Source organism: Canis aureus, chromosome 10, assembly GCF_053574225.1.
Source record: "Canis aureus isolate CA01 chromosome 10, VMU_Caureus_v.1.0, whole genome shotgun sequence".
Lineage (NCBI taxonomy): Eukaryota > Metazoa > Chordata > Mammalia > Carnivora > Canidae > Canis > Canis aureus.
In genome coordinates, this window is record NC_135620.1 from 25,140,676 (window position 1) to 25,167,001 (window position 26,326).

General features: G+C 46.1%; 1 protein-coding gene across 19 annotated transcripts in view; it reads left to right on the forward strand.

The window, feature by feature from the left end:
• The window catches only part of LOC144322134 (uncharacterized), a 162,846-nt gene that overhangs the window by 79,985 nt on the left and 56,535 nt on the right, over positions 1–26,326 (forward strand). For all 19 annotated transcript variants that reach the window (XR_013387701.1, XR_013387700.1, XR_013387704.1 and 16 more), the window contains one exon: positions 14,057–14,209. The gene's annotated coding sequence lies outside the window, so the exon portion shown is untranslated. The remainder of the gene's footprint in view (positions 1–14,056; positions 14,210–26,326) is intronic.

Consider the following 26,326-nt stretch of genomic DNA (forward strand, 5'->3'; position numbering starts at 1 on the left):
TTATGATTCTTGGGGAGATGGATACTCTGAAGTCGACTGGTTTATAGGAAAGTTTATTTGAAATCCGTGAGGGCCTATGATTGCTTATAAATATTTAAGATGTATTTTTTTTAGTAAGTCTAAACACAAGCAAAATGGCAAGAATGTAAACAGTCCTTAGATCCTTTCTGCTGGTGCATGTGGATGAGAACTGCAAGAAGCACAGGGGAGCCAGAAAGGGCCATGGAGAGGCAAGCTGGCCTTCCGGGGCCATTGCACAAGTGGACTTGCTCATAGCCGTCCAGAGCTGGTGCACACCAGCAGCCTGGGACACTTCCTTCTCTGCTGCTTTATGGTAACAGTTTTCGGGTCTCTCCCAGAAATAAAGGCTTGAAGTCTCCAGTCCTGCCCTCCTAGCTCTCCCCGAGGGGATCCTGCGGACTCCCAGTTGTACACTCCCAGCTTTGAATTCTGATTGGAGCCAAACAACTGGAAATAAGGACCCCAGCTAACTAATTTATGGGAAAGTGGAGCAGAGGCAGTGAGAGACAAACCCTAGCCTGTGACTAGCCTTCATTCAGGCGTGTCTGATAGTCATAGCATCTGCAGGAGCCACTAGGTTGGGGGCCTTTGTGTTTCTGGGGTGAGATTGCTTTGGGACAGAGGAGCAGTTCTCTGGCTAACAACATGAATCAGAAAGAAAGTGCTGTAAATGATGAGCATGGTGTCAATTAGCTTGGGAACCCCTCAGGAAAGGGACATGAGTCTATGGGCTTCATTTTCCCCATTGTGAATGTCTCCTGAACGTGAGGTACCAGATACTGTGCTGGCGCATGACTTGATGGAAGCTGAGTCCTGGCAGGACAGAAAGAGCAAGCGAACCACAGATGAGGAAGTGGTGACAAGTGGCAGACAGGGCACCCTGTCTGTGGGGATGACTTTACTCTGAGACTTGAAGGGTTAGGAGGAGCCAGTGTGCCCGGGGTAGTGGGCAGAGCATCCCCGGCAGACATGACAGCACAGGCTAAGGCTCTCAAGCTAGAAAGGGCTGGGCTGAACAGGGTTTGAATGAGAGAGGTGGGGGGACTCAAAGAGGCATGTGTAGGATTTGCTTGGCTGTGGTCCTGAGGGAGGGTGGCTTTTTTTTTTTAATATAAATTAATTTTTTATTGTGTTCAATTTACCAACATACAGAATAACACCCAGTGCTCATCCCGTCAAGTGTCCCCCTCAGTGCCTGTCACCCATTCACCCCCACCCCCCACCCTCCTCCCCTTCCACCACCCCTAGTTCGTTTCCCAGAATTAGGAGTCTTTATGTTCTGTCTCGAGAGGGTGGCTTTGGAACAGGATGAGAAAGCAGGGCAGGATGAAAAGAGGACTGTGTACCCATCAGTGTCTCAGGAACGGACAAGCTTTGCCCGCTGGACTAAGTGGATATGTATGCAGCTTAAATCCAGACTCTTGACTAAGAGGCTGAAAATCATGGTTCCCTGGGGACTGATTCAAACAGAGTGAATTAATGGAGACTTTTCCACCTCCACCCACTTCCCCTGCCAGTCATTGTCAGGGGCCATTCTCATCTTTTGTTCTTGCTATTACTCACATTTCCCCCAACATATGCCCATTTATATTTCCTGTAGTCCCATTGTTCTTGCTGGCCCATAATTGCTTGAGGAGAGAGTAGGCAGGACTTACTCCTGAAGTGTCCTCCTCCTGGCTCAGGGTTTCAGAGAAGGAACCAGAGTGGGAAGAGGAACTTGACCATGACACACAGCATGTGTACTTGATCCACCTCCAAGAAGTAGGGCATGCTGAGCAGGAAAGGCGTGTGTGTAGGTCAGAGGCAGGACAGGAGAGACTGCTAGTTGTGGCAGGCAGAAGTAAGGGTGCTGCCTCCTCTGTGGACTGTTGGGTCCCCACTGCTTGGACACCTCCCTCCCTGCAAAACCTCCTCGTCTTTGAGACCCAGTTCCAGTGTCGGCAACTGTGAAGCTTTGCCTGACTTCCTGGACCTTGTTGGGGCTGTAGCCTCTGTATTCATGAGTTCCTGTGTCACCATGGTTCTGTAACCCACACACTGGAGACCCTTGCTACTCAAAGTGTGGCCCATAGGTTGGCAGCTTTGGCATCACTGGAAGTTGTTGGAAATGCAGGTTGCCTGGGCCTTCCCTAAACCTTCTGAATCAGGATCTCATTTTAAGAAGATCCCAAGGTGATTCCTTTGTTCATTAGACTTTGAGAAGCAGGGCCATAGATCATCAGTAGCTGCTGCCCTACCCACTCTGCCTCATACAGGAGTGGGACTCAGCTCTCCTGGGTGGGATGGTGAGCTCCTAAGGACAGAGTCCTAGCATCCCTCTTGAAGCCAAGCTGAGAAGGATAATGGCCATCTAGGTAGAGATACATTTTGGATCTGTCTTCTTTAGAGGAGGTGAGGGGTGAACCAAACAGCAGCAAAGGAGGGGAAAAGAGAGCATTTATGAGTGGTTCATCCAAGATCTCAAGAACCTTGGAGAAGGCTGTGTATCTCTCTGGGAATGTTCATAGTCCAAGACGTTTTTCACTTAGGGAGCCCTGAACAGAGATGTTTATGAAATCAAGGCCACAGCTTGGAGACATTGCAAGATCGAGAGCAAGATGACCACTCTTCCTTAACAGAAAGTCCCAGAGATCCCAGAGGGCTCTTTGCTTCCCCATTTCTCTTTCTAAAATCCTGACTTTCAAAAGGCAAAGGTTGGGAAGACCAAAATTATGTCCATCACCAAGATATGTCAAGGGCTGCTCTTCCCTCCCCTCCTCTTCCCATCACTGTATTCCAAGCTCTCTCAGTCATGAAGATAGAGGGACTGTGCCAGCACCCAGGAGGTCAGAGCCATGGTAAGAGCAATAGAGGGTGATGCTTCCTTCACCCAAGGAGGAAGAAGCCTCCAGATGCAAAGTGACTTCTCAGGAACCAGTTGGGGTCCTAGGGAGGCTGCCATTCCTGGGATGGATGATTCCAAGGCAAATGATGACCCTGGGGGTAAGTTGTGTCATATGCTGATGGAGTGGAACAGGAAAACTCTCTCAAAGTCATTGACTGTTATTAAGCACCTCCTGTTAGCCTGGCCCCTGGCCAGGTTCTGGGGAAATGAGAGAAGATGCTTAGTTCAATATCAGAGTTACAGAAGTTGCTTTGTAAGGGTAGTTTGCTTAGATGTGAACGGAACTGAGAACACTCAGCCTGCTCCTACCCTTGGGTTGAGCTGATCATCTTATGGGGGGCGGGGCAGAAGCTCACATACTGCCTCCTATGGGCAGCCTTTGAAGAGTTATATATGCTGCTGAAGAGTTTTATATGCTCAGCTTGTACACAGAGTAATGCACTGCCGTGTGTTGGTCTGCTTCCTGCCATTCTCTCTGACCCCTTCTCCTAGCATAGCACCCCTCCACCCCATGCCATTTATCAATTTATTGCCTTTTCAGTTCCAAACTCATCCTTGCTGTCTGCTCTGTGATCACAGAAATGGGCTTTGTAAAAATTTCTCCTTTGCCAGCTGTCATGATTCTAAGTCTTGTCCGTAAAGGACACTGAGGTACACTGGAGAAAGGAGTTTCCTCTTTTTGGTTCTCATTTACCAAACTCATGCAGATGATGCTTTGTCCAGTACCCAGGTCCTGAGAGCATATAGTTTCTGCTGTGTTAGGCTTCTGTAGGGGACACCTTTCTCTTGTGCCTGCCTCCTTCAGTCACGGTGTCTTGAGCTCCTGCAATGCCCAGTGGCTAGCAGCTTCTCCCAGCATCTTATCTTCTCTGGCAGTTTCCCAGTGGAATGCCACCAGCCATGGATTTCCTTGTGAATGGCCTCTTCCAGTACTCTCTCCCATGGCTTTACAGTGAGTTCTGAACCATGGCACTTCCCTTTGGAACCTTCTCCTGACCTCTCAGAGGGCAAATTCCTGTCAAGTCCCAGTGGTGAGGCATCTTTTGGCTTTTGTGTCATCCAGTAAGCCATGGCAGTGTGTATTCTGAGCTCTGAATCCCCATCCTTGGTCAAGGAGGAGGCTCTTCCTTGGATATTATTAGGGCACTATCTCAGTTCTAGGGGTAGAGGATGCTCCTATGTTTACTATTCCTGCATTCTTTATAGTTCTCAATAACTCTTACTACCCAAGTCCCCATTAGTCTCCTTTTAATATAGTCTAATTTCCTATTAATAATTATTTATATTAATTTTTTTCCGTTTGCATTACCATGTGGTTTCTGTGCCTTGATTGGACTTGTGAAAGAACTTTGAGCAATATTCTTATCTGTCCACTATTGTGAAATGAGAGATGTCCAGAAGTAGGAATCTACATAGATTTATGGGCACTTACTAATGGTTTGGCTGGATGGTCAGGAGCATAATTGGAAGATTGGTGACAAGAAAAGTCTGGGGGAAGAGGTGTTGGATAGATCTCTCTCAGAGTGGGCACAAACTGTGAAGATATTTGTGTCCAACGTGGATGCCGTTTGGGCATCCACAATGGAGAAATTTAGTCATCAGACAAAATTACTCTGTAGACATCAGTCCACCTCTTTCCTCAGACACTCCAATGCTTGCTCAGTAGGCCTGTAACAAAGGAGCCATGGTGGCAGGCATGGAGGCTGTGCAGGAGCTTAGCAACATGGGTGCTTACACTGCTATTAGGTGCCTGGTCTGCCTACAGTAGAGACCAACACTGAGCCCTTGACACCATTCCCTGGGGTAACTAGTTAGCCACATAGTGGCAGATTGATTACATTGGACCTCTCTGTCATGAAGGAGGCAGATATTTGTCATCATTGGAAGAGACATTTTCTAGGTATGAATTTGCATTTAAGTGTGTCTGTAGCACCAACCATGATTCATGATTCACAGAATGACTTATCTACCACCATGGCATTCTCCATAGCATTGCTTCTGATCAGCAGTCCATTTCTTAGCAAAGGAAGTATAGCAGTGGGCTAATGCCCCTTCCATGGAATTATGTGGTCTTACCCCATTAATTGGACGTGACTGGGCTAATTGGAAGGTTCATTGACTTACTGAAGACTCTGTTGCAGTACCTTTCATGGGAAAACATCTTGACGGATGGGGTTCTGTCTTACAGGACATAGTATATGCTTTGAATCAAATCATAATACGGTGCTGTCTCCCCAACAGTCAGGATGCATGGGGCCAGGAATCAAGGGATATAAATGGGAGTTGCATCTCTTACTATTATGTCCAATGATCCATACACAGAATTTTCGCTTCCTGTTCAGGTATCCTTGAGCTCAAGCAGAGAGTGCTTCAAATGGGCTGAGATTCCATGGAGTAGAAAGATTAGACCCTACTGCTTTGGGCTCCTTATGCCACTGAATCCACAAAAAAGAGCTGGTCTACTGGCTGGAGTGATTGATCCTGAATACCAAGAGATAATTGGGTTGCAGCTACACAATGGGGGAAAGGAAGACTATTTTTGGAACCCAAGGGATTCTCTGGGACACCTCCTAGCTTTTCCATGCCTGGCAGCAGAGGTTAATGGAAAACTGTAGCAACTAACAAACAGGCAGGGTGACTAAGGACTCTTCAGAAATTAAGGTTTCAGTCACACCCTCAGGTAGCAAACTCAGCTAGCTGAGATCCTGACTGAGAGCATTGGGGAAGCACAGAATGGTTAGTGGAGGAAGGAAGCCATAGATCGCAATTATGACCTCAAGACCAGTTAGTCATACTCTATAGAACTCTGTTAGTTTGCATCTTTTCCCTGGTCTGTTTCATATGTGTGTGTATTTGTATACACTAACTTTCCATTTTTATTTTCTATACGAGTTGTTGGAAGTTAATTTTACGATGTAGTCTTTAGGTGACAGATCATTCAATGGGTTGCTGATGGATTTGAGGAATAAATATAGCTATGGTGCTAGATTCAGTGGCTGTTAGAACTGGGTGTCCATTCATTTCAGGATAGTGTGAGAAATTCTTCACTTGAAAGGAAGATAGCCCTATCACAGGAGTTGGAAAGAAGATAGTATTATTTCATTGTTATGTAGAAGTATGTCCAAGTGCCCTTTGGAAACTGAGTAGCCAAAGGAATGAACTATGCTAGTTTATCCAGTTTATTGCTTCTCAGCTCCAATCCACCTCCTCTTTGCTGGCTCTGTCAGAATGGAGGTGGGCATGGCCTTTGCCATGGGTTCTTCTTTGCCAGCTGGCACATTGTTACATGTGGTTCGTAGAGAATCCTGAGAAGACATGGGAGGGAAGAGAAAGAGATTTCCTCTTCCTGGTTCCAGTGTGTCTCACTTGCCAGGCTCCTTGAAGGGTACACTTTCTGTAGTGCTCAGGCCCTGCAGAGGTTGGCTTCTTGAGCTGCTAGTTCCTGTAAGTGTGTTTCAGCCAAAAGTGCCTAGCAGCCAGCATCTTCCTCTGGCACCTTTTCTGGCAGCATCTGGAATAGTGAAAATGCTGCCAGCAAGGCACCTCTATGTGAGCAGTCTTTGTGACATCCTCCTGGGTAACTCTGGGGACAGTTCTGAGGTATGCCATCTCCCTGTGCAAGCCGTACAAGCACAAAAATTAAGTAAATTGGATGGAAGACACATATAAAGTCCAACTATTATGAGTGAAATGGGATGAAGGATTTATTTTAGGGATGAAGCAGGAATGCAAGTGTGGGAGCTGATGACAAAGTCAAGGGAAAGCTATCTTCTCTGTGTCTTACGGGGGCCTGAAGTTGTTAGAGGTCATAGAACTGGCAGGTAGGAAGAAAGCTGGACAAAAAGTGGGGAGAGCAAGGACAAATGACTTGTGTGTAATGATTAATTTTATATGTCAACTTGGTGATGCTACAGTATGCGCATTAATCAGACACTCATCTACATGGTTAGCATCTACAATCACTTGACTATAAGTAAAGGAGACGACCCTTAATAATGTGGGCGGGCCTCATCCAATCAGTTGGATGGCCAGTTGAAGGCCAGGAGAGCAAAAATAGAGGTTTCCCAGAGAAGAAATTCTGCCTCAAGACTGCAGCATCCATTCCTGTCTGAGTTTTTCCAGTTCCCCCATATAGACTTGTGGGAGCTCAGCCCGCCCCACTCCTGCGCGTATTCCTAGCAGCTCTGAGCACAAAGCTTGGCCCAGAGTGGATGCTCGATAAATATTTCCTGTCTGGAAACGACAACCATCTGTCGGATTCAGTGTGAACAGAGCTCTGCCTTGGGGCAGGGGCGGAAGCTGAGGGACTGAGGAGGGCCTTTCCTGTCCTTAGATCCTATGACAGAGAGCGGGAAACTCTCCAGATTTGAGAAGAGGTTGTTGGGAGACAAAGTGGGAAAGCAATCCGAGATCTATAAAGAAAAAATTAAAATTTAGGAGCAGTGCTGGAAGAGCAGCAACTTCGGGGAGAGATTTGAAACTTCAGCTTTGCTGGAGTGCTTGCTGCAGGTGAGGATTGGGTTAGCTGTTCTGAAGGGTCAGGCGCTTTCTTCGAGATTCCCATATATGAATCCCTTGCACCCTCACAGCCACCCCCCTAGATAAGTTCTATATGATGAGCTCTTTGGCTCACAGACGGGGAAAAGGGAGGGACAAAGAGCTAAGTAGCTGGAGAAGGATTCACTTTGCCCCTCGGGTGCTGCTTCTCCAGGGACGCCCCCTCAGGCCAGGGGAAGTGGCCCCTTTGTCTGTCATGTCTGATTCCAGCACAGGCCTCCGCTTGTTTTTTTCTGGAGTTTGCCAAGAAAATCCCAAAGGCTGAGAGAGTCTCCTATCCCCTCTGGGACCCATGGTATGCTCTGCATCAGCCCTGGTGGTCTTCAGAATGGGGACAGATTGCTCTTCAAATCTTTTCACTCAGAGTTGCAGAGCTGGCTTTGTGGCCACATGTGCAATTCATAAAGTTTGCATTTTCCACGGGACTTGGTTTCCAGAGCATTTTGGCCTGAGCACTGTGAGCTTTCAAGAATTTCAGCCGAGAAATGCTGTCCACAGATTGCTCAGCTACATACATCCTTCCCACGGCTGTGAAGTTTGGCACAAGTGTTCTATTATTGCTCCGGGATTGGATTTAGAGTTTCATTTTATTAATATTCTTTTCTGCAAGGATTTAGAAGGGGGAGGGGATCTGGACCAACACTGGCTTCTCCAGGCTCATCGTTACTCCCCGCTGACACCTACCTATGTTTGGCCTCTTTCTGTCCATTGTTGACACCATTTGCGTGTTGACTCATGTCTTCTGTGTCTTGAGGGATGGCTTTTGTGGAGTCCATGGAAATATGAGTGTGATTATGTTTAGAGTCTATAAATTTGAAAACTTCCTTTAAATTTAAAACCACCATATTAACTGGACTTAAGAACTATGTTTATATGATTTTTTTTTTTTTCTAAATCAAAATACTCTTTACTTCAAGGCCAGAGCCTATTGTTACAGGCTTTGATTTTGGTCACCATGGGGCTCCTACCCTGGCCTGGGCTCTCAGGCCACACTAGCCAGTATCCTCAGGGAACATCTGCCAGTCCACAGCCTACACTGGCCACCTTGTTCAAGTACTTGAGGTCTGTAGCTGACAGTGTTGCTACTTCTGTGCCCAGTTTGGGCATCAGATTTTTGCTGAAGCTGAGAGCACTGGGTCCTGGGTCCTGACTCCCCATTTAGCTGCTATGCACCCAGGACACTGTATCTTGCCAGTCACGGGACCTGTGGCCCACCATCTTTTTCAACCCCTCTGTTATGGGCTGCGCTGTTAACTCCTCCAAAATAGATAAGTTGTAATCCAGTACCTCAGAAGGTAACCTCATTTGGAAAATGGTCATTGCAGATGTAAGTAGCTAAGGTGAGGTTATACTAGAGTAGGGCAGACCCCTAATCCTGACATCCATACAAGAAGAAAATAAGAGACATGGGGATACACCAAGTGATGACAAAGACAGAGACAGATTGGAATCCTGCAGCCAGGCATTTACCATTCCTAACCAACCACCAGAATTGAAGAAGAGGCAAAGAATGATTTCCCTACACATTTCAGAGGAAGCTTGGTCCTACTCATACCTTAATTTCAGACTTCTAGCCTCCAGAATAATGAGACAATACAACTCTGTTTTAAGATACGCAGTCCATGGCACTTTGTTATACAGCAGCCCTAGGAAAGGAATGTATCCTCTGTCTCAGAGATAGCAACTTTCCTGCCCCTCAAACACATGTCACACCCCACCCTCCAGGAGAGTCCAGCATAGTCACTCCTCAGTGGGGATTCACACTTATTTTGATGGTAGATGCCCCTTTCAGAGGATGAGTGTTGCAAAGGTGATGCTGAGACTAGCCACTTTTCTTCTGTTGACCAATCTTTTTTTTTTTCTATTACTCTTCAGTTCTAAGCAAAGCTACATCACATGAGCATGTGACCACGGCTGGTTCATTTGGAGCCAATATCCAAACACATGAGTTTTCCTTTCCATTAGCTCTTACACCATGGAGGCCAAACTGAGACCTAGGGCTTAATGGGAGACATTTCTCCTAATGCTGATGAAGGAGGGCCCCTGTGGGAAATGTCAGACTTACGAAAGTCAATGTTTGTGAAATGCAACCTCTTTCACAGCTTGATGGCACATGGCAGCCATCATAGGGCATAAGCTATAGGATAAAGAAAACCACTAGTCAGCTTCCTTGTCCTTTGAGTGTACAGAGAACAGTGCTGAGGTATGATTTCCCCTAGCCTTGGGCTCTGTGGGTGCTAAATGTGTAGCTCTGAGTTTTTGTTTTTCTCTCCTTGGTGCTCTTTCCAGAAGGTCTCAGCCTTGAATTTCTCATCCAAAACCTCTCAACTACCTTTGGCATTAGGGCTCCATGCCTGGCTGCTCTTTGTGGTCTTTAGCTATTTGGCTCTCAGGCCTTAGAGAGGGATGGCTTTCAGATCACCTTTGGCCTGTGTGGACTTAGCCCTGGGCTTTTTGTATTTTCCTGCTCCATGAACTGGGGTGAACATGGGGAGGCCACAGGCTGTGCAGTCTTAGGGCTCTGGAGAAAGAGAAATTTCTCTAGAATAGCCAGTGGGCCATACAAGTTCTGGTCAAAGAGTGAAGCCGCAAGGAAGAGAAGCAGGACTGAGCCTCAGCTCTTAGACGGTTAGTCCTCCAAGAGTTGTTTATTGAGTAGATACTATGTCCCAGGGCTCATTGGCTAGAAGAGTGATAAAGTAACCAAGTTGAAATCCCTGCTCTCCTGCTTTTATACTGAATGGATTGCAACAAGAGAATAACAGGAAGACAAGGCAGGAGGTGTTGGAAGGATTCGAAACAAAATGGGAGATGAAATGTTCTGGGTGAAGACAAGTGGGTCAGGACAGAAGCTGCACAGTGCCTAGTGCTGCTGGCATGTTTTCATGGACTACTGGCATAAAGCCACTGGGGTTCAGTTTAGGTCCCCTGTTAAGCCCAGGTGGTGGGTGTGGCAGATCTCATCGAGATCATGTCAAACAGTCTTCTGGATATCTCCAGTGAAGGGGATGGAATTAATATAATCCTTAGATGAATAGCATTGTCCAATGAGATGAGATTTGAAGAAAAGAGGACACATTTACATAGAAAGAGGAGGGTGGAAAGAAGAAGGCTGATACTGGCCTCCTGGCTGCCATTCCACAAAGGCCACGGTCCCTGGACGTGGCCAAGCTGGGCCTCTCCCTGGATCACTGGGCAATGATCACCCACAGAAAGACCTGTCTTTAGTTGCCACCCAATGTGAGAGCCATGTGGTGGCTTCCTGGGACCACGGATGCAGGTTACTGTGATGTGGTGTCTGCAACAACCTGGGTACTGTCTTCCAGCAGTGGTCAGCACTGGAAACATCCATCACAGACTGGTATGCAAAGTGACCAAGGGGGCTCTTGATCTTCATCTTACAGAGTTCCCTGCAGCCCAGCAGGCCCTACTGTGTAGTGAAGAGGAGCTACTAGCTGTAAGCCTAGTCTGGACTCTCTTAAAAGGAGTGACAACAATGCCTGCTAGCTGGCTTCTGCCACAAGCAACCAGTAGTCAGCTGGAGGGATGCATTAACCTGATGAACTAACTTCCAGGGGAAGCCCTCTCTTCACCTTAGAACTTTCTAGCCTTTTACAAAAATGCCTAATTCATGTGGTGTGAACCAACCATTGGCTTCAGTCAGGACTATGCGGTTCACAACACACATATCTCTCTCCCTCTCATTCTCTCTCTTTCTCTTTCATGTGCACGCGCGCACACACACACACACACACACACACACACGAGCTTTGGGGTTCACCATTGAGCTGTGTGTTTTTGCTCAGTTTATTGACATTACTCTGTCTGTGCTGATCTAACAACTAGATAATTCCCTTCCTAAGACATTCTGTGAAGAACATGACTTTGGTTTGGCTCTTTGTTTTTAAAAATCAACTCTAGCCAGGAAGATGCTCTTTTTGTCCTGCTGCAAGCCAGGCATGGTTTTCCCACTTTCGACTCCTCATATTTTGTTCTTTTCTATCAATACTGCTTTATGAGATTATTTCCTTCTAAATGACTAACAGGTTGTGTTTGTGGGAGGGATGCACACATGTATGTATGTTTGTGTGTGTGTGCTGTAAGCTGGCATTTTAGAACTAAGGAGACTTAAGTGTTGAAGCACAAATGGTTTTGGTAAATAGCTGCACTTAGATTTGGTCACCTCTCCTCACTCCCCCTCCCTAGGTCTTTAATTGTGCATATTTTAATCAGAACACACTTTTGGTCCATATGTGTAAAATTTAACGTTGGCTTCTTTAGCAGGGTTTTAAGCTTGGAAATTTTAGCAATGGAGAAAGCTTTTTTTTTTCTTCTTTAATTAAAACCTTTTCGAGAGTCACATGCAGTTGTAAGAAATAATACAGAGAAATCATCTGCACGCTTAACAGTTTCCCCCAGTGATAATGTATTGCAAAACCATAATAAAAGATCACAACCAGGATATTGACCATGATACAGTCAAAATACAGAACAGCTCCATCACTACAGTGAGCCCTACCTCCCACCTCCACCCAGCTGCATCCCTAGTCCCTAAAAACGACTATTCTGCTCTCTGATTCTGTAATTTTGAAAGACATGTTTTTTTACTGAGCTAGTCTTGGTGAAGTTGACTTTATTCTTCACAGTACCCTAAGGCGTCTGCCATCAGGCTAGATAGGAAGTTAGGGAAGCTGTAACCTCTGCAGTTTACAGTCAGCATAGTGCCATGGTGGCTAATAGCTCAGGCTCTACAGGCCAAATCCTGGCGATAGGAATTATTAGCCAGGTGACTGACCTAAGACAAGTTGATTAACCTTTGTATGCAAGATGGGGATGATGATAATAGAACTCAGAGGGAGTTAGTTGATCCAAGTACTAAGTACAGTGCCTCTCAAGTTTTAATGTCACACAAATCACCTGGGTCCTATTGTGCCTGAGAGTCAGCATTTTTTTTTTTTTAAATTTATGATAGTCACACAGAGAGAGAGAGAGTGGCAGAGACATAGGCAGAGGGAGAAGCAGGCTCCATGCACCGGGAGCCCGACGTGGGATTCAATCCCCGGTCTCCAGGATCACGCCCTGGGCCAAAGGCAGGCACTAAACTGCTGCGCCACCCAGGGATCCCCCAGAGAGTCAGCATTTTTAACAAGCTCCCAGGTAATGCTGATTGTTGGTGGTTCTCAGACCACACCCTATAGCCAGGACTCAGAAGAGTTCCTGATACAGAGTAAGCACTCAAGAATCACTGGCCATGTTTTTCCAGCCTTTGTGTGAAGCTGTGTGGGACAGAAGCTGGCCGAGTGAGCCTGAGCTTCAAGGTTCAGAGCCTGGATTGCCCCTATCTTTGCCAGTCTCAGGGTTGGACTGCAGCCTGAGTATGAAGCTAATGATTGGAGAGTGTGGATGCGCCCATGACCTCAAGTCCCAATCCTCGTACTCTTTCCTATGGGAAGAGACATGCATCAGGAGTCACTTTTCTCTTACTAGCTTCTCCTGCCCCCAGCAATGCAGCTTCTGCATGCTGCTCCCTTCTTCACCTGGGCAAGCAGTAGGGAATGAGAGAAGCAAGACCACCAGTACTCAGGTGGCTGTGAGCACCTCTAAGTTGCCCAAGGTTGACTTGCCCTTCATACATCAGGGAGCAATAATGAGAGTGATAGTTACATCCTGGGAGCAGCTCTGCAATGTGTCCTCCTTCAGTCTCTGTGCCCCAAGTGGCCAGGGCTACCAGTCTTGGGCTGGCAGCCTTGGGCAAAGTGATCAAGGCTGGGACTTCTGTTCGAACAAGTGCCACTCACCTTTCCTTCTGTTCCTCTACAGTCCTCTCCAGCAGTAAGTGCTGTCAACCTATTGTGTGTGTCTTCCCAGTACTGTTTCTTTGGGTGCACAAACATATTAATATAGAAACAGTAGGGATAAAGAAAAGAAAAGAAAAGAAAAGAAAAGAAAAGAAAAGAAAAAAAGAGTAGGGATGTCTGGGTAGCTTAGCGGTTTAGTGTAGCCTTTGGGCATGATCCCAGAGACCCGGAATTGAGTCCCACATTGGGCTCCCTGCGTGGAGCCTGCTTCTCCCTCTGCCTGTGTCTCTGTCTCTCTCTTTCTTTGTGTGTCTCTCATGAATAAATAAATAAAATCTTTAAAAGAAAAAAAAAAGAAACTAATGACTCATCTATACACGTTGTCTCACAACTTCACCTTGCTCTTGTCACTTTAATATAAATCCTGACCCTTATTCACATATGAACAAGCATGGAGACCTGCCTCATTCTCCCTAACATCTATGTACAACAGTATAGATAGACTATAGTGCAGTCAGATCACACTCTAGTGATGAACATTTTGTTTGTCTCTAAGTTTTTAACTTTATAAGTTGCAGTGAACATTCTCTAGGATGGGTTCCTGAGCAAAAGGTAAGAGCCTTTGTGTTTTTGATAGGTGGTACTCTCCCAAAAGGTCATACCTGCCACCATATACCTTCCACTTATAGCATATACGTCTTCACTCAACACATCCCTGCTATGGCAGGGTATTGTCCAGCCTGCCCATCATTGTCATTCTTCAAAGGGAAAGACATTGTCTTGTGCTTATTTACAGTTGCGTGTCTGGATTCATGAGGAAGGCAGAGCATCCATCCCTTCTGGTGTTTATTTCCCTTCTGCAGTTCATGAGCTCAAGTTTCCAGCAGCCCCTTGGCCAGCTCAGCTCCCCACTGAGGAGGCACCACCAAGGGCTTTGCTCAAGGAGGAGGTAAGCAGTATTTATTTGTTTAATGTAAATACTCTGTGCAGAAGCCGTTGCTATGGCCCCCAGAGGGCTTTCAGCTCATGTTGGAAGAAAGAAGAAAGCTTCTGTATGACACCAGACTCTTTCTGTTCTGGTAACTGTTAATCATCATTCTGTGTCTGCGATAGTACAGCTCCAGCCAGCCCGCTTATGTCCAACAAGAGGCGTTCATGGACCCGCATGGTCCTGAGGCAGTGTGATACAGCCACTGGGAAGAGCCCTGGGCTGGGGGCCAACAGATCCTAGTTGAAATCCCAGCTCTCCCTGTGGAGGGCACAGGTTTCATTCCGCCAGCTTTCCTCATCTGTGCCAACTTGTACCTTTGGACCTGCCTCATCCTGGCCTTAGGCCTCATGGCACTGTTGCCCTCTATGGCACTGATTTTATTAGCTGTTCCTTAGTCTCTATAACCATTCTTCTCCCCTTTCCTCGAAGGGTCTTTGTCTGGGTGTCCTCCAGGTCCCTACCTATATGTTCACTTCCTCCCAGGAACACCCACTGAGGTAGCTTCAGTGTATCCCCACTCAGCTAACTTTCAAAGCACTTTCTGATCTCTGCACCTAGAAATCAGGGTTTTTCAACCTCAACATTCTTTATGTTTTGAGATAGATAATTCTTTGTGGTGGGGGAACTCTCCTGTGTATAGTAGAATGTTTAGCAGCATCCCTGGCCTCTTCCCATAGCATCACCTCCCCAGTCATAACAATGAAAAATGTCTTCAGACACTGCCTAATGCCTCATGTTACCCTGGAAGACAAAATTTCCCTGTGTTGAGGACCACTAATCAAGAGCCATATGGTTTCATCTGCGTGGAAAGCCTTCTCCCATATCTCCCTGCCCCTAATTTGTAATTTGGTGATACATTTGAAAAAGCAAATTATAGAAAAGTATGCACTGTGATTGTTATATATGCAAGTGAATAAGGACTGGAATAGAATATGCAAAGATGAACATAGTTATGTAAGCTATGTTTCCTTGGGCTACTCTTGTGGGGGGGTTAAAAATGTGGCTACTTTTTATAGAACTAACCAGCGTTTAGGTATCTCTCACTTCCGCTTGTTACTGTAGGATTCTGGCATCAGAAATTCCTGGGAATGAATAATCTCCCATAGCTCCCCAAAAGAATCCCTTGACAGATAAGTTGCCTCTCCCATGGAATCCCCCCAGCCTCAGACACCTGTCAGGCTAGGAGATGCTCATACACAAAGCACTTGCCCTGCTGGAGAAAAATGAGGTCCTCGACCAGGCACACTCAGTGACGACACTGTCTCTGTATTCTCTATAAAGCTGTGGATATGTAATTTTAATGAAACTGCTCTTTGCTGCTTAGATAGGTGTTTATGGAAGGCTTGGCTGGGACTCAATCCAAGGGACAGACACTATGACAGACTCCTCATTCTTACCACCTTGGCTTTGGTATTGATCCGAAGTGTTATGCTTGATGTACTCTCAAAAGGGTCTTGGTGGCCTGCCCCACAGCTCTCTAGGCATGCCCAAATGTGTCTGAATCCTGGTGGTGGGCAAGCACCAATCTGGAATGGATACTCCACTGCAGTGGGGAAGTGGGATTATGAATGACTTGTTTTGATACAAGTCTCATTATTATGTTTTTAAAACTCTGGTTATTATATTTATAAAAAATATCTGATCTACCCTCAAGTCCTGCCTCTAAGACTTCTGGGCTTCCATCCACTTGATCTTTCCTCTCCGAATGTGACGGAATATTGGCTCTCATGCTTTTTTATAGTCCTGCAATTTAACCCTTGCACAGGACGCTCAGTGGGCTCTGCTCAGTAGTATAGTTATTTGGATACTTTTCTCTTCCTCTCTACTGTGTGTACTCCTTGAAGACATAAAATGCCTTAAACCCACTGTGAGTGCCATCACTGTTTGGTGAAACTCCAGCTATATGCCTGGGCTCCATGAGTACTTGATGTTCATGACGGGCCATGACCTGGTGAGAGAGGCGGACTGCAGGTTAACACAAGGTCCTTCCATGCAACAGCCAGGACATGGAGATTGTAGACCTGCTTTGCCACCATTTCACTGGGGACCACAGCCAGCTCTCATAACTCCCCTATCTTAGTGTCTCATCCATAAAACAGAGGAAACAGCCCCTACACCTGGGATGGGGCGAGACTCTATTTAAGTGAACTGAACCACTGAGAGGAAACTTCTCCACTTATTCAAGGGCTATTTTCAGTAATCTGTGCATTTTAGACCAGGAAATAGTGGTGTGGTTTTTCAGTAAAATACCCCAGTGATCACCTGTCTTTAGATATCTTTCACATAAAGAGCTTATGTTCAGGAAGAACTCAGCAGGTTGGAAGAGAGGATTGAAATCCAATTCCAATTACTCCTGGCCTAGATCCCTCTGTTCCTCAGATGTTTTCCTGTGGTTGTGGGGAACGTCTAAAGCAGGGACCAGCTTACAGCCATGACTGAAATCTGGGGCCCTTAGTCTAGGACACGAGGGCTTTAGCAAATTCTGATTTCTCATAGAAGCCTGTTGTTGAAGAGATCAGAAAGGACAGTTCTTGGGGGCAAAACCTTCCTCCTTTAGGAGCCCAGCTGCGAGTTTTGAGTGACCTGGGGATTGTAAGTCCTGCTTATCAGGAGAAGGAAAGCTGTCTTCTCTGAGTCCCACTTTGCTGATTTTGGAGGAGTAAGGGCACAGAGGGTATTGACGCCAGTGCAGGGAGGAAGGAGTTTGGGTGGGAAGTGTGGCTGTAACAATGCCTTGCTCATCCACAATTACTGGAATGAATTTACCATGAATGGGTTTCCCAGAAAACAGTATCAGCCCTGTGAGCAGATTTTGAAAAAGTATAATCGTCTGGGAAGGAAATGTTTCTAATGGGTGTCACACCTTGTCTGGCTTCTTAAAGGGAGTATGTGAAAAGGCATTTTGCTTCTGCTGTATTTCGGCCCATGCCTTGCACCAGAGCTTTAGCTAATCTCATGCATTCTGAAACATGTCCCGTGCTTTTCTGTGTGAGCCTCAGCACTCTTGGCAGCCATCTGTATGCTGTGCATCTTCAACTCTGTTTTCCTAAAAGCATTCTGCATGGCGTCTGGCACACATGGTGAGTGCCAAATAAATGTCTTTGAATGAAGACTCAGTCATAAAAACCCCTGCTGTTTGCAAGTTGTGTCCAGTCAGCAGAGCGCTGACATAGACTCTTTAGAAACGTCTTCCCGGGGCATCCATGAGGGGAGTCTTTGTTGTTTCACTTACTCGCCAACATTCATTACCTCTTCCTCTGTCCCAACACGATGCCAGCATCAGAGGCATACAGACAAATCAGATCTGGTTCCTTCCCTCAAGGAGTTCCTAATCTAAAGTTAATATAAAGAAAATGAACTCAATTCAGTATGGCAAGTGTACTACTGAGGTGTGTCCTGCATGACATGGAGCGTAGAGGCATTCTAAATTTCTTTCATATTTTCCACCATTTTGCTCTCTTCTCTCTCTTCTTCTCACTGCTACTTCTTGATATACTGGGTACCCCTCTTTCATGCCATCCTCTTTCCCTCTTCTAACCTGCTTTTTCTCATCTGCTCTTGTCTAGGAAATTGGTTGAATTTGTATCCTTTCTTTACAGTACTGGGTTTCCACTCTACCTAGCTGCACAGTACAGGCGCCTGGGAATCCATTCCACCCCCATACTGCATCCCATGCTCAGAGATCTGATCTAATTGATCAGAGTAGGTGCCAGACTCCCAGATGATTCCTCCATGCATCCAAGGTTTAGAGCTGGTTTACAGACAGTTAGAGGCTTGGGGATGGCCCTAGTCTCACTTGTGGAATTAAGTGCATGTGCTTTGTGACAGCTCTTTCCCAAGTACAGAATTGATTTTTAAATCTCTGGAGGTTGAATACACTACCTTGGCCTCTCTGCAGTTGTAGAGTCCAATAGTAGAGTGGCCCAAGGCCAAGAAATGGCTCCATCTACTCTCCAAGATATTGAAGCACCTCATAAGCAGTCATGATATGGTTGAGGTAGTTCCTAATCAAGTGTTTAAAATCTCAGCTAACCAATGTTGGTGCTAACAAGGGGCCAGAGATTTGATCATAATTGCCAGATCATCAAAACTCAGGAAGGAGTCTCTAAACTAAGACCTGTGCCTTGAGAATGGAATATAAGCTATTTATATACCCAGAAGAGTTCAATGTAACCTAACATCCATAAAATGTATCTAAGAGGGCAAAGTTACCAAAGTTAGTGACGATCTGTCACCTCCAATTTTTTGAGATTTTCTCTCACAAATCAGCCTAGTCAGGCTCTGGCTACATCCAGCTGTCAGTGATGGATGTCATTAGAGCAGCCCCTCTGGTGCTATTTGGCATGTTCATATCAGATTATTTCAGTCAAATAGCCAACATTTAATGAGCACCTACTATGGGCTTGGCATAGAGGAGCATGGACACGGATCAACACAGGTGCTGTCTTTGAGGCACACCTCATGTGAGACGTGCTCTAACTATTCTAATGTATGAAGAGTGAAATCATAACCCATGAGATAACTCACAGCTGCCTCCTCCGGCTGTGGGCTCACACAGCACACATGAGCTGAAGACATCAACAAACAGGAAGTGCTTTAGGGTTCTGTTCTCTAAGCCTGAAAAAACACAGTGTAATTAGCATGCTTTCATCTAAGAACAGGTAATGCAAAGAATAGGCAAAGCAACTTATTTATTGATTTTATTTTTTGAGAGTGAGAGAGAGATAGAGAGAGAGGGCACATACATGAGAGTGAGGGCAGGGCAGAGGGAGAGAAAATCTCCAGCAGACTCCCAGTTGAGTGCAGAGCCCAATGCAGGCTGGGCTCCGTCTCACAACCCTGAGATCATCACCTGAGCCAAAACCCAAGAGTGGGATACTTAACCAACTGAGCTACTCAAACACCTCTAGGCAAAGCACTTTAATGTAACAAGTATGTAATTGAGTGTCACCTGTGAAGGGGAAGGCAGAGAGGAAATACTCACGGTCTGTGACCTTCAGAAAGTCACAGCTCAATTACAAAGGGAAGACAAGTGCTTGTGTTATTCTAAAAAAAAAAAAAAAAAAAAAAAAAAAGAAGAAGAAATAATACTGGCAGCTACCCTGTGGTGAGCACTCAGTATGTACAAGGCACAGGACTCAGTTCTTGTCATGCCCACATATCACACCCACACATTGTCAGTGTGCTTTACCTTTGAGAATACTGAGGCCATGGGAGGTCACCTTCTGTGCCTAGGATGACACAATATAAGGAACCTTTCTGCCCAGCTTATCTTGTCCAGCCTAAGAAGAGAGACATGAAGATTCCCTGGGGTTAGAGTAGGAGAGGACACACTAGATTGGCACTGGATTGGGTTCTCCCCGAAGCAGACCCGGGACAAGGTTGGAGCACAAGTAGTTTATTGGGAGTAGTGCTGGTAGAAGTAATGATGTGAGGCGGAGAAGGGAAGGGAAGGACACCAAGTCAAGGTACATAATCCAGGAGTTCCTTCTGTGGGCAACTGAATGTCAGTTGCACAGGGGCATGCAGTAAGATGATGCATGCCACACCTCAGAGTTATGCTGAGTGGTGAAGAAGCTGGAGATATTTGTCACCATGCCACCACCCATCATTATTTGAGGGCTGTTTCCAGGAGCATTAACTCTCCAGTAGTAAAGAGCTGACATTCTCATGGGCAATCTAGGTGAGTGCATGGCTCTATGCCTGTCTCTGGCTGTGGCCTCCGGAGGCCCAGGGTTGAAGGATGATAATGCAAGTCCTCACCCACACATCTACTGGGGTGGCACCATGTTTTCTTGAGCTTGAAGACCCACATCCCTAGCTCCTCTTCAGAATTAGAAGTCTCTGGGCTCCTTCGGGGCAAGTTCAAGCCCAGCAGAGAGAAACTTCTTACCCATAAATGAGTATGAGTACTTTACAAACCTTCTTTCGATGACCAGAATGATGTCCCAGCAATTCAGAGATCAATGATCAGGAGTTGAATTAGTAAGCTGGTGTAGAAGCCCTTGGAGGCAAGTATTCTAAGCCATACTGGATTTCAAGGCAGTGAACCTGGATTTGAGTGTCAGCTTGGTGCTATTAGCCAGGCCAGTCTCTCTAGGTTCTTGCTGACTGGCTAGCCTGCAGCACCTCGTCTCACCCAGTGCAGATCTGGTATGTCCTCTGGGGAATGCAGGGCAAATGACTCGTTGTGGACCCTCTTCTCTGCTCATGAATAGAGCTGCTGCCAGGAGGCCTCCCAGAGCTGGATCCCAGGCACTGCACTGCAGTCTTGTCCAGGGACAGACACAGAGTGGTGGAAAGAGGCATGGGTTTGGGAGCCAGGGGTGGGGACAGAGCCCTGCTCTGCAGTTTACCAGCTGTGTTGCTCAAGACAAAGCATTTTGTCGTGTTGAGCCTCAGTTCCCTCATTTATAGAATGGAGACAAAACTACTCACTTTTCAGGGCTGTTGTGAGAATGAAGTCAGCAAGTGCACACATGCTGGTTTGCACAGTGTGCAGTACATAGCAAGAACTCTGTAAATGTTAGCTACTTGTTATCATCACTTTGCCCCAGTAGGGATCTCCCTCGGTGCGGGCAGGAGGGAGCACTCCAGCGCTTTGTGAGCCGCCTGGAAGAAGTCCTGGTGTCATGGGAGCAGATGCTCTTTGCCTGTCTCCGGCTGTAATTGTCAGGCTTTGTTCTCTTCCACAATTAGACATATCGGGTTCAAAAGAGACATTGTTTCACACTAATGAATAGATTAATAGCCTCCCTCCCCAGATGTAGGGGACTTTATCAGCCTCTTGAAATGTTGATGATGTCTCAGAGAGTTTTAGGGAGCCACTCCTAAATAAATCATTCATCCCTGCCGTACCTGAGCCCCACCCTTGGCTGGGGGTGCCTATGGCTGTGGGACATGAACTGCCTGGGGATCAGTCAGGGGCCACATGCAGTGGGTGCCCATGGACTGGCCTCTAATCAGCTGTATGGTGAAAAATGAAGAATCTGACTCTAATAATAGAGGACAGGATAAGGGCTGAAGGATTTGGAGAAAGTTATGTATTTCAAGCCTGGGTTCAAGTTTGCAACCCAGAGATGTGCTTAGCAGGCCTTGCATTAGACCAGAGGGTGCTGGGCAAGCCCAGCTCAGGAGTTGGGAGGCTGGTGGTCCCCAAGGAGCTGGTGGACACTGTGCCCTTGTCTTCCCTCTCTGGGAGACCTGCTTGCCAACATGGTGCCTTTGGCTGAGTCACTTGGCTAGGTGTCAGCCTCTAGGCCTGAGCATTCTTCATTCCACTTCCCGCTCTGATGTGTTATGTAGACCACTCAAGTCAATGTGCTATGTGTGAAGAGCTCCTCCTTTGTCTTTCTAAGGAAACCTAACCAATGGTCTGTTTCCTTTATCCCTGAATGCATATTCCTGCTGTCTTGGGTTAGGGGAGGGCAGACCCATCAGCTGGCAGATAATCCCTACTCCTATCTTGGGGGGAAGCCCTGGCCTGTCAGCATTTGATGAGATGTGACACTTTCTCACTTTCCCTGCAGATCAGCAGCCTGGGGAGGAAGCAGGACTTATTTAGGAGAAAGGTATTTCCAAAAAATTAAAAATATCAGAGCCTTTTAACAAACAGAACCAGATTTCAGATTTATTCCTCTGCTTTCACCATAGATTCGATCTATCCTGAAATGAGCGATTTTTAAAAAAATTATCTATCAGATCACACAACAGAAGGCATTAGACTTTTCCCCCCCCTCTCTCTAGAGTTAACATTTTAATTTTAGAGACAGATTTAAAAGAAAAACACTGACACCAAGGTATCTAGCATTTCATGAGAAAATGGTGAGATTTTCAAAATGGGGAAGTTTACCAGGCTGGCCCCCTTCCCCCCCACCCCATCCCCCACCTCGCCCCTGGTTTGGCCAATTTGTAGGAACTGACCTTCTCAGAAGGATTGGAAGTCTAAGCAAAGCCAACTACTAGTTTCCAAATTGATTTTCTAACCAAAATTGGAATGGTTCTCAAATGCTCCTGGGATTTGGGGCTATTAATATTGAAGAACAATGAGAAGGAAAAAGTGAGTGTGTAAGAGGTGATTTATGACCAAAAGGAAGTTACAAGCTCAGAAACTTGTATGCAACCCAATCACAGAGCCCTCTGGAGAAGTTCCAGAGAAGAGATGGAGAATGTAAAGGGAGAGCGTTTCCGAGGGATATTAAAGCTTATAAAAGAGGTAATGTGGGCTTTGGGCCCAAAATGAGCCAGCGAGGAGCTGACCATGTTGAACTGCTCACAGCCACAGCAGGTTTTGTGCAGCTGTCATCAGTGCCTGAGACCCCCTCCCACCGCCCCCCTCCGCCCGCCCGAGTCTTTCTTTGTATTTATTTCTTACCATTAGTTCGTCACCAAGCAGGTTAAATGGCAGGAAGAGAGTCTCCCAGCCAGAGTGTTGGGACTTTGACCATTGCTATTCAAACCTGTGGGCTCATCTCAGGTGTCAGGTTCTTAGGTGTCAAGGCTGAGGCTCAGCTGCTAAGCGTTAAGACCAGGCCAGAGTGGAGGTGCACAGGGCAGGACGGTTGGGCAGTCACAGCCTGGCCAGGTGTTCTGGGAATGGACACTTAACCCCAGCCTTTTTTTTACCCCTCCCATAGCTCTTACAAAAGTTATTATTATTTATAGTTTTACTGAGGTAGAATTGATACAAAACAAATTGCACATATTTAAAGTGTACAAATTATACACTTTCCATATATACATATATGCATATAGACATGTACATATACATGCCTTTACATGAAGGACTAAAGGAATCAGCTAATCCATGGGGTACTTTGCCTATGAGCAGGGCATTCTCATGGGGGTGCACACCAATCACATCCTTTGGGGGGATTTGGGACATTTCCTCCAAGAGGAAGAAAGGGTGCTGAGATGGGCTTCTAGCTATCACCACTCCTTGAAGGACAAGAGGTGAGACTGTTTGCAGACAACCCAACTGCCTCAAATAGCCAGGTAAGGGACTTTTTATAAAAATGAACAGTAGGTGAACTAGTGCAGCCACTCTGGAAAACTGTGTGGAGATTCCTCAAAGAGTTAAAAATAGATCTGCACTATGACCCAGCAATTGTACTGCTGGGGATTTACCCCAAATATACAGATGCATTGAAACGCCAGAACACCTGCACCCCGATGTTTATAGCAGCAATGTCCACAATAGCCAAACTGTGGAAGGAGCCTCGGTGCCCATTGAAAGATGAATGGATAAAGAAGATGTGGTCTATGTATACAATGGAATATTACTCAGCCATTAGAAACGACAAATACCCACCATTTGCTTCAACGTGGATGGAACTGGAGAGTATTATGCTGAGTGAAATAAGTCAATCAGAGAAGGACAGTCATTATATGATCTCATTTGGGGAATATAAAAGTTAGTGAAAGGGAATAAAGGGAAAGGAGAGAAAATGAGTGAAAATATCAGTGAGGGTGACAAAACATTAGAGACACCTAACTCTGGGAAACGAACAAGGGGTGGTGGAAAGGGAGGTGGGCGGGGGGTTGGGGTGACTGGGTGATGGGCACTGAGGGGGGCACTTGGCAGGATGAGCACTCGGTGTTATGCTATATGTTGGCAAATTGAACTCTGATAAAATTTTTTTTTTAAATGAACAGTAGGAAATAATCCAAAGGGGGCAAAAATGATACCCTCACACAGTTTTTTATTTTATAGATTTAAAACTATTATACCACCAGGATTTCATCAGGGAGGTATAGCATATCTGGACTGTTATGATTATAACTAATCATCACTAACCAATCTGCTTCTTAGAAGTCATGCTGTGGGGAACCCTGGGTGGCTCAGCGGTTTAGTGCCTGCCTTCCACCCAGGGCCTGATGCTGGAGGCCCAGGATCAAGTCCCACATCGGGCTCCCTGCATGGAGCCTGCTTCTCCCTCTGCCTGTGTCTTTGCCTCTCTTGCTCTGTGTGTCTCTCATGAATAAGTAGATAAAAATCTAAAAAAAAAAAAAAAAGAAAAGAAGAAGAAGAAGAAGAAGAAAAAGAAGAAGAAGAAGAAGAAAAGAAGAAGAAGAAGTCATGCTGTGGCTAAATGGGAGAGGGAAGAAGGGATTCTCAGCACTGGAGGACTATGGCTGTTTCTAAGACCCGAAGTCCCTCTGGGGAAGCCTCTGCAGGGTCGGCCAGAATGACTTTCCACTGTTAACACTACTTCTGCTTCCAGCATTGATCACAGCCCTCCACTGCCCAGATGATGCCTCCAGATAATGCACATTGCTGCCAACAGAATGTAAATGGAGAAAATACCGTGGGTTTAATCAGCGTTGGCCAAGGAATGGGGGTAGGGCAGGAGTGCAGAAAGGTCTGGGAATGAGGAGAGATCTAGTACATGGAGAAGAGTCAGGCCTCATAAAGGCATTTTATGGTGTGGCTAGGACCAGAATTGTTGGCATCAGATATTTACTAGTCTCCCAGGATCTGCAAGAGCTGAGAAGTGCCTCCACTCCCAGTCTCCTTCTGCCAACTGGCATTCTTGCTGACTTAGCAGTTGCTGAGAAATTTTCCTCTGATCTCCCTTAAAATGTTTCAGTTTTATATTCATAAATGGGATGAGGAAGAAACTTCTAAAAGCAAGGGCTTGGCTCACTGTGGAGGCAGAAGTTCTCTTTGGAGGAAGCATCTGGAAAAGCACACCACCAAATATGTGTTGAAGAGCTGGGTGGTCAGCAGCACCAAGGCGGGGCAAGGCCAGGCATTCAGATGTCTTCCCAGAAATGGGCCTGGTGGGAAGGTCAGCTCCATCATCATCAAAGTGCTCATGACCAGAGACACACACTACCCTGTACTTTCCAGTCCTCTGAACGGTAATACAGGTTAGCACCAAAGGCCCAAGTTCCCTTGGTGATGCCTGCACTTTGTAAGCAGCCCTGACAATTGCCCAAGGAGAGATGCCCTACCAGAAACATTTCTCCTTCCCAGCCCGGCTTGGATTTAGGATGTCTTTGTGGGGTTTGAAATGGAAAAGGAGTAATGTCCTCCCTGCAGTATCAGCAGGCCAGGGAGTAACTCAGACTCTCTTGTTTCAGGCTGGTGGAGACTTCCTGCTGAATGCTGGCAATTACCTAATGATTGGAAGAGTCTGGTTAGGTTTTCTTAAACCTCTTCTGCTTTCACTTTAAGGCATTGTTACTTCCTTTATTTTGTCAATAGGTAACATATGCTCATGATACAAATTTCAAAAAAACTAAAAGGGTCTTCTTCCCTCTTAGCCCGGCCCCAACCACTGGGTCCCCTCCCCATATTGCACATTCTTGCATATGCTTCTAGAAGTATTTTTTGAACAGTTAGGCAAGCATGTAAATGGATAATCTTTCTACCCCTACTCCCATTCCTCCTCCCCCCGCCCCGGCCCCTAGGTGGTAGCCGTAACAGTTGGTTCTATGGAAATAGACTCTAAGGTAGAGATTGGCAGGCAAGAGCAAACACCTGTGAGGAAGAGTGGGAAGCAGGGTTGACCAGAGGAAGAAATTCTAAGTGCAATGCTATCATAACAGGGGCTCAGCCCCGCAGGGACCTCTGGAGCCAGAATGGCCCTCTGAGTTGTCCCAGTTTGGGGTATGAGGGGGCAGGCCTTTGATCAGTCATTGCAAATAGGCATAATCTTTTGTTAGGCTTCTCTCTTCAGCACTGGGCAATCCCCTGGAGAGGAACTTGGGGTCCCTCCAACACTCCCAGCAGCTGTCAAATCTGGATGGGCCCACCCCAGCACCCACTTTACCAGCATATTATGCACATTGCTCTTACATGACTTTTTTCTACCTTATAGTAGATTTTGATTGTTTTACATCAGTACATAAATAGCTTCTATACTCCATTTTTTATGGCTGAAGAGTGTCCATTGTGTGGGTATAGCATAATTTAAGTTCTCCTTTGATGGACATTTTAGTGTATTAGCGTTCTTTCAGAAGTACATCCACTTCTGTATGGATTTGTCTTTTCACGCATGTGCAAGTATATCCTATAGACAAATTGCATGATCCAAGAATATGCACATTTTATTTTGGAAGATACTATCC